Here is a 9,805-nt window from a genome sequence, read left to right on the forward strand (position 1 = left end):
TCGTTTACCTCTTTTTCGGATACCCGGATTTCTTCTAATTTATGTAGAGTAGGGGTCTCGTTGGGTAGTCAGTCTGATGAGATTTTCGCATCGGCTAATGTGTTGACACAGACGGAGCTTGACCGTTTAATGGTTGCTTCAAATGGATCCACTGAGCCTGCTACTTCTATTGTAGACGATGATGAAGATGATGACATCCTAGATGGTCAGCTTCTCTCGGCTATAGTTGGGAGTGTTACAGAGGTCGATTTAGAACACTCGGAGCTTAGTTCAGTTTATGATCTAAATGCTTCTGCACGTGGTTCTCGATCGTCCGCTGGAAAGAAGTCTCGTAGATATGGCAAAAATACTAAATCTAAAATAGTTTCTCGATGAATGGCATGTTTCGGAATATCAGAGGTCTTGGTGACTTGGCTAAACATTCTCACATTGCCGATGGTTGTAGAGATTATGATTTAGATTTTATTGCTATATCTGAGACGGGTAGGCGAAAATTCTCACAAAGTTTCCTCGACCGTTTATCAGGCGGGATTAACTTTCAGTGGTTTTCTCGCCCGCCTCGTGGCAGGTCTGGGGGCATTTTACTTGACGTCCGCATAGACACCATGACCGTTTTAGCTAGTTCTGATGGAGAGTATCACATTAAACTCGATATTCTGAACAAAGCAGATGGTTTCATTTGGAGTCTGGTTGCTGTGTATGGTGCTGCCCAAGACGCTTTTAAGGCTGACTTTTTACGTGAGTTGGTAAATCTGGCAAAAGATAACCCGTATCCGATATTAATCGGAGGGGACTTCAATTTGCTGAGATTTCCTCATGAGAAAAGCAAAGGCATTTTCGATGGACATTGGCCTTTCTTTTTTAATGCTGTCATTGATAGCCTAGACTTAAGAGAGGTGTTTATGTCCGGTCCATGCTCCTATCCTTCTAACTACTGGGAATCCCCGACCTGTTTGTAAGCGGCCGTTCAAATTTGAACTTGGCTGGTTACATCGAGACGGATTTCATGAGATGGTTAAGACGGTTTGGGAAAGACCAGTCGGGGGTAGTTCGCCAATATTGAGATGGAATAATAAGATGCGTGCTATGCGCAAACATCTCTCTGGTTGGGCTGTCCATATGGCTGATATTCTTAAAAAAGAGAAGGCTCGCTTATCAAAAGTGATCGATGATCTTGAGGCCGTAGCGGAAGTGACACCATTGTCCACGCAAGAGATTGAACTTAAGAATCAATCCAATGCACAGATGGCGAGTCTTCTTCGCGAAGAGGAACTCAAATGGTATCAAAGATCCAAAGCCCAATTCATTTTGGAAGGTGATTCGAATACGCGATATATTCATGGCTTGGCCAATGGAAGACATTAGAAAAAGCGTATTCATTCTCTCATCCAAGATGAAGGGGTGATTGAAGGCCACGAGCAACTCAAATCATACATTACTAATTATTATAAAGACCCGTTCGATCCTCCGGAGGAAAGTTCTTTTTCTCTTAACGAGGACTTAACGGATGACATACCCCAAGTTTCTATAGAAGAAAAGGGCCTACTAACCGCACCTTATTCTGAGGATGAGGTTCAGAAGGTAATTTTCCAAATAGAATGCAATAAAGCACTGGGTCCAGATGGTTTTCCAGCAGAGTTTTGTCAAACTTTTTGGGATACTATTAAATCGGACCTTCTAGATTTGTTCAGTGATCTCCACACAGGACAACTGGAATTATTTCGTCTAAATTTTGGTGAAGTAATTTTGTTACCGAAGGTTAATGAGGCAGAAAGGATTCAACAATATAGACCTATTTGCCTATTAAACGTCAGTTTCAAGATTTTCACGAAAGTGGTCACCATTAGACTTAATACGGTTGCGGATCATGTCGTTCAACCATCACAGACCGCTTTCATGCAAGGAAGGAATATCCTTGATGGAGTGGCAGTGTTGCACGAGACGGTACATGAGATGCATTCTATGAAATTAAATGGGGTCATTTTCAAATTAGATTTCGAAAAGGCGTATGATAAGGTCAAGTGGTCTTTCCTACAGCAGACACTTAGGATGAAAGGTTTTACTCCAGAGTGGCGTGCTCTAATTTATGATTTTGTGTATGGAGGTAGTGTGGCAATCCGGGTTAATGATGATACCGGCCACTATTTCCAAACACGAAAAGGGTTACGCCAAGGGGTTCCGCTATCACCGATGTTGTTTAACATTGTAGCGGATATGTTGGCGATACTCATAGAGCGGGCCAAGTCTGATGGTCAGATTGAAGGTGTGATCCCACATTTGGTTGATGGGGGTTTATCTATCCTTCAATATGTCGACGATACAATTCTATTTATGGATCACGATCTCGAAAAAGCTCGCAATCTGAAATTAATAATGGCGGCTTTTGAGCAGTTGTCGAGATTGAAAATCAATTTCCATAAAACTGAATTGTTCTATTTCGGAGATGCCCAAAATGATATAACTCTATATACAGAGTTGTTTGGTTGTGGGCAAGGCCAATTTCCTATTCGCTATTTGGGTATTCCGATTCATTATCGGAGACTTACAATTGCTGAATGGAAAATTGTGGAAGAAAGATTACAAAAACGCCTTAGTAGTTGGAAGGGTAAATTGTTGTCCCTCAGAGGAAGATTGGTTCTCATTAATTCAGTACTGACAAATATGGTACTGTATATGTTATCATTCTTCCTATTGCCAAAAGGAATTCTGCATAAACTCGATTATTATCGATCCAGATTCTTTTGGCAAGGGGACAGCGAGAAAAAGAAATATCGACTGGTCAAATGGAGTATAGTTTGTAGTCCCAAAGATCAAGGCGGACTGGGAGTTCATGACCTGGAGGTCAAGAATTCAGCTCTGCTGGGTAAATGGCTTTTTAAGCTTCTTACTGAGGATGGGATTTGGCAAACTATTCTTCGTAGAAATTATATTGGCTCGAAGACGCTATCCCAAGTGGTTTGGAAACCTGGGGATTCTCACTTCTTGGCTGGTCTCATGGCGACAAAAAATGTATTCTTTCGGCATGCTACTTTCTCTATTAAGAATGAAGAACAAATACGGTTCTGGGAAAATGTTTGGTTAGACAATGCTTCCTTAAGTGAACGATGTTTGGTTAGACAATGCTTCCTTAAGTGAACAGTATCCTGCCTTGTACAGTATTGTTCATCGCAAAGGTGATGCCATTGCCACAGTTATGGCTACCTCACCTCCGAATGTGACGTTCAGACGGGTTTTACTTGGACAAAGGCTATTGGTATGGAATGCTTTAATTCAACGGCTGGGAGATATTCACCTATCACCTGAACCGGACGAATTTAGATGGAATCTTCATGTAGATGGCACTTTCTCAGTCAAATCTTTATACAATGCGATTCTTCATTCTGATATACCGGTTGATAATAATAAGAAAACCTGGAAGATGAAAATACCATTAAAAATTAAAATTTTTGGATGGTATCTTCGTCGTGGAGTTATTCTTACCAAAGATAATCTTGTTAAGCGGAATTGGCATGGAAATTCAAGGTGTGTTTTTGGTCATCAAGATGAAACTATTAAACATCTTTTTTCCAGTCCCATTTTGCGAGATCTATTTGGTCAGTCATCCAAGTAGCATCTACCCTGTATCCCCCGACTAGTGTAGCCAATGTCTTTGGCAACTGGCTTCATGGTATCGATTCAAGGTTTAAGTTGCTTCTTAGGGTGGGGGCGCTAGCAGTTATCTGGGCACTCTGGCTAAGTAGAAATGACAAGATTTTCAATGATAAAAATTGTTCTTTGTTGCAGGTCATCTACAGATGTACAGGTATTCTCCGTTTGTGGTTACCTCTTCAGCGGATGGAGAACCGAGACCTATTTACGGAGATCAGTACACGGTTGGAGGCTACGGCGAGGGATACTTTTTCCCTACATGGGTGGCAGCATAGTCTACGGATTGCAGCACCACCCACACCTTAGGCGTTATATGATTCATCGCTTCGATATGTATTCCGCCTAGTTTTATATACTTTGAATCCAGACACTTTGAACGGCTGTGTGCATCCTGGTTATGCAGAGGCTGGATGTAATTGCTTCCCAAAAGTAATAAAGCATCCTTTATCGAAAAAATGTGCATATGTTAGTAAAAAATCATTTTCAGTGATATGTTCTGACCATTGCATGTTTTTCTGGATATAAACACTTAGCTTCAACAACAGAATTGTTTTTCTGGATATACACCTAGCTTCAACAATCGAATTGTCGACAGTAATTATATTTAATAAAATAGACAGAGCCAAGTAATATGTTTTTATTCTGAAATACTGATTTGTATTTGAAACAGATAACTAACTACTTATTTTTTTATCGCATTTTAATCTCTTCTGGTTATAGGCTGAAGAATCAGACACTTCTGGTTTCCGTACTCTGTTCGAAATGTAGTATTTATCTTACGTATAATCTATTTCTTGCCTGGGCACTGTGTTGTCTTCCAAAGTGCTCCCTCTCGTGGGCCGTCGGATCCTTATCTTGCGTCACAGAAGAAAAGGCAGAAACGGACAAAACGTGGGCAGCAAATTCTCTCTTCGTCTCCTTTTTCTCGTCGCTCTTGTCCGTTGGGTTCATCCCATTCCCCTTCCTGCTCGCTCCTCGCCTGGGCACTGAAATCGGCGATTCGATCTCGTCGTCGGCGAGCTTCCCGACGGAAATCCGTGGCGGAGTGGGCAGTTCGAGTAGTGCTGGACCTGCCTGGTCGGCGCGGAGAAGCAGATCAAGCCGTTCGTGGCGCGGACGCGGCCGTGCTTGGAGGGTTCCTTCGGCGGCGGGGCGCGGCCGTGCGCTTGGAGTGTCCCTTCGGCGGCGCGGGCGCGGCCGTGCTTGGAGGTTCGCTTCGGCGGCGCCGCGTTCCAAATCCGACAAGTCTAGGTGGGTGAGGCCGTCGTCCGAGTGATTTCCGCCGCTGCTCTGGGAGTCGACGCGGTCGCGGCCGTCATCGTAGCAGTCCTCGAAGCAGAGCATCCGCATTTCCGGTGTTGGTTAGTCCTTCGTTCCTACCTACTTCTTCTACATGCTCATGTTTATGTTCGTTTTTGCGTTTTTGGTCGATGCGATGTTCGATTTTGGTCATCGAGGTGCCAAACGGCTGTGCTCAAACTCCAATTAGCCACAGAGAAGGATGATCTAGTTGTGTGCAGTAATGAGTTTCTCGTCTAGTATATAAGATCACATAGTGTAGTCATGGTTCTCATCTATTCTCACCATGATATCCTGCGTCCATGCAGTCATGGTGTAGACTGAGCATGTTTAATTGCAGGAAGTACGATTTTGGTAGTCTATACATCCTTGGCATATGGTCTGTAGTATTTATATACTTATAGGATGTATTTTTCTTTTGTTCAATTCGAGTTGTATAAACCATAATCAATTACTAGACTAAGGATGTATAAATGTACATTTTATACATCTTAGAAGCCTTGTATGACTGATGTGGGATGTAGTTTCTAAAATTACCTGTAGTTATAATTATTTTTTACATACATTGGATGTATATGCATGTATCATGCGATGTACAAATTGTGTAATGAGTTCATTTTTCTCAGATTTTGTGTATCCATAGGATGCATAATTTTTTTGTTAAATCATAGCCTACTTCTGCGTCTATTTTGTAACTACACAATATGCAGATTTGTAGATTTGTAGAATAATCTGTAGATTTCTAGATTTGTAGAATAAGCTCCATACAATTGCCACCATGGCTTCTCACATTTTAGAGTCGAGCAGGCCAGTGCCGTTGCTTGCCCATCTTTCTGCCTAGGCAAGTGGTGCTTGGCTTCTTTCTGGTTAAGTTCAGTTTAATTCAGTGAAGATAGAAGTTCAGAGTAGGCAATGGCAACAACTACCGCTTTCCGTCCACTCGCAGACGCGATGGAGGAATGTGGGAGGAGATCCGCAGCGGCAGAAGCGGGGGGTGGAGGAATATGACCCCATGTTTTTCGCTATCCAGGATAAATATTTTCACTCACAAATAACATGCGAACTGTACAATGCTGTAACCATGGTCACATTAGAGGAATCTCTGTTGGTTATATATGTTTTTTACTTAATACATCCTGGATGTTTTTTTGTATGCATTTAATACATTTTTGATACGGACATAGTACAAATCCAGGATGACTTAAATTTCTGTATTAATGTACTTTTTCTATGAAAATTACATATTGGCTTTTACGCAAACTTAGTCTAACCAACATTCCTTCTTGTTCTGCCTTTCCTTTTTTTACAGGAGTGTTCATTTTGTTTTTAGAAGTAATTTCTGACAAAGGAAACCACTGGTCGATATAATGGTATGGACGTATCTATACTTTTGTATTCGTTAATTATCTGTGTTTCTATTAAGCTTTTTTTTTCAACTTCTCGCTTCTTCCTTGTTTCTGTGTTTTAGAAGCCTGCACACACACCGAAAAATGCTGTTAAGGTGGGACACTCAAAATTTAGCAACATGAAGAAAAAACTGAAGTTAAAAGATAAGGTAGATGAAGAAGTTCTGAACCAGGAGTCGGATGATGTTCCAGTAAAACAGGATGTTCCAGATGCAGAAGAACAGGATGAAGTACCAACTGAAAATGTTGATGAAGCTCAGCCAGATGTGTTGCTGCATAAAACTAAAAACCAGGTACATGTAATTTTTTTTTCTGCATAATGATTGTTTTTCAACTATTTATTTCACACTGGATTTCAACTTTCTTTTTTCTCTAATCTAATGTAGAGCAATCTTTTCAATCGCTCGTCACCCATGAAGCTTGTCAGGGTTTGTAAGAATATGACTCCAGAGCAGAGGAATTTGTTAACAGATGCAAAATTCGGAGCCATGATCCAGATGAAGTGCTCCAAGCTTATCCCAGAGTTGTGCCGGTTCTTGATGGGATGCTTTGACCCAGATAAATGTCATTTTGACTTTGGTGACAGGGGCGTGATACCAGTAACAGTAGAATCAGTTGTCAAGGTTTTGGGTCTTCCTATGGGCAGCTCTCCCGTCCCGTACCATGTAGATGCTGATGCCACAAGCTTGGTTCTTAATATGCTTGGGATAACAGATGGTGTGCAACCCAATGTCACAACCTTGGAGATGGAGTTAGGAAAAGAGCACCCTGCGGATGATGCTTATCTCCGGAAATTTGTCATATATATGATTAGCTCTGTATTTGCACCAACAACCTGCATTAAAGTCGATCCCAAGTGTTATCCTTCAGTGTCTAATATAGAAGCCATCAGTACCTTGAATTGGGCAAGATTCATAATTGACATCCTAATTGAGACGGCTAATGCAAAGGACAAGAAGAATTGGTTTAAGGCCTGCATGCCATATATCATGGTGAGAATTCATGAAAGTGCATCATAATTCATTTTCCGTCAAATTACTCGGAAGTAACAATCTGTGTGTTTTTTTGGCAGATCCTCTATGTTGATTCTTTACAAACAGAGGCAGTTAATCTTCCAGATGATGTGACTCGATGCACAGTCTGGACCAACCAGCTTATATCACTTGTATCTGGTTTGGACAAGACCAGCAACGGATCATTCGGTGCATTACCTGTACGTATAATTCAGTGACTCATATATATATGCATATTACATTTGTTTCTCAGATTTTCTTCTTTATGTTCCTTTTTTAGTTACATAGCATGCTTATATTTTTTCTATATGTGCAGCTCAAGCCTTGTTTCAGGAAAAAATTATTTCTATTCAATCCTCAACCTGAACAAGTGGATATGTTCATCAGGCGGCATCTGCCAGGAAGTCACACCAATGAGGTATGCTTATCTTTTCTTTTTATCCCACATTCCTTTTTTTGATTTTTTGTAATTTACTGTGTTTGCTTCTTTTTGTCATCTACTATTATTATTTTGGATTAAGCACCTGTCTTTTTCAAATGAATTTATCAGGAAATAGCAAAGTACAGGCCAGCAGTGATGAACATGTGTTCTGTTCTTGAAGATGGTCTGGCATCTTTTATTCAAACTCTTGGAGAAAATGTACCCTCTACTAAACCTGGTCAACAGTCAGCAAAGGAGTGTCAGCAGTTACCAAAGGAAAAACCAAAAAGGAGGAAGTATGTTCGTGCTACAAACATCAAGCAATCTGAAGGAGGAAAAAAGCAAGAAGTACATCAAGATTCAGTTCCATTGGATACAATACATGAAGATACAGTTCCATTGGATACAGATTTCTCAGAGACAATACCAAATGCCAATGAAGATCAATCAAGAAAGCGGAAACTTGTGGAGGATGAGCAAGATGATCAACCTGATGCTGTAAACCAGGATCAAGTTAAAGAGAAGGTTTGTTCTGAAGATAAACAAGTTGTCAACCATATAGCACAAAGTCCACTTGAAGAAATGGTAGGAAAAAAGGAGGATGTAGCTATTGAGACAGTTGTACATGCTGGCAGTATAGGGAGTGCATCTAGCTTCCAGAATGTAACTCCTGATGCTCTGAAGCAGCTCCAGAGCTATGGTTCTGGGTCCAATTCCTCTGGGAGTAGTTTCATTCCGCACAAGGTAGCCGAAGCAGATTGTTCACCTAGCAAACCAATACAGCAGTTCCAAGATAAAGGTCATGAGGGGAGCATCGGTTGTACTGTACCAAAAACAAACTCATCTGGGAAAGGGAAGAAGAGTGTTACATTTGTGCTGCAGGCAGAACATAATGCACCGGCTAAAGTTCCTGAATCCAATGCACCGGCTGTTGTCCCTGTCAAAGAAGCTGTACAATGCAATCCTGTTTCTTCTTTGAAGCCATCTGAGAGCAAAGAATGTACTCCAAAGCCGAAAAGAAAGCGGAACAGTATTGCAATGCAAGTTGCTGATAGCCCTAGGAGAATGACAAGGTTTGCTACAGCTGAAGCTAGGGAAAAATCAAGGAATGCAGAGATGCCTTTGAATCCAACCATTGATGTGCAAGATAGCATGAACAAGAATTTGGAGCTGCAGTTCAAACTCTCTGAGAATCGACCAGAAACATCAAATCAAAGCAATCGACGAGCGCTACTGGAGTACTACCCCTCCTTTGATCTAGGCTTCGATGACCATAACACACATGAAACTTCAGATGTAGTTTCCAAGGAAACTGAAATACCAGTCAGTAACAATGATGAGTTCATAGTCATCTCTAGTAATGAGGAGAGTGGGGACTCTTTAGATAAAATTTACGCCAATGTTGAGATGCCAATCAGGACTCCTATCATTGGGAAGCAGCGTGCCACCGAGGACGATCATGGGATATCTGTCGGCCAAAACAGTTCCACCCCCATACCTGAAGCTCATAAAAAAAGGATTGTCAAGCCAGCTCAAACTCAGAAGTCACCATTTGTAGCAGGAAGCAAGAAGGAGACTGCAACAAAATTTGCTACTGAGGTTTACAACAGGCTTTGTTCCTATGGCGGCAAAACTACAGATGAGTTGAACAAACATAGAATCATTGATGATGGTAAATTCTTCGTCTACGTCCGAGACCTAGCAGATTCCGTTAGGCCAGGAGCTTGGCTAAGCAATTCAACTTGCGAATTGGCAATACGTGTTCTAGCTCCTGAGATGGAAAAGCAGAAGAAATTTGTGATGCCATTGATGATGGCGGTGAGTTTCTAACTACAAACATTTTACTGTTTTCTACATCCATTCTAGTTTTACATATAATCACCTATGTACTTATGTTTTCTCATGGTGGCTTCATGCAGACGAAGCTTAGGAATGTTATGTGCATTCACGACAGAGTAGCAATCAAAGCGTTCAAGATGACTCCTGAAAAAAGACTTGATCACAAAGAGCAGGTTAGT

The sequence above is a fragment of the Lolium perenne genome, chromosome 5 (assembly GCF_019359855.2).
Source record: "Lolium perenne isolate Kyuss_39 chromosome 5, Kyuss_2.0, whole genome shotgun sequence".
NCBI lineage: Eukaryota > Viridiplantae > Streptophyta > Magnoliopsida > Poales > Poaceae > Lolium > Lolium perenne.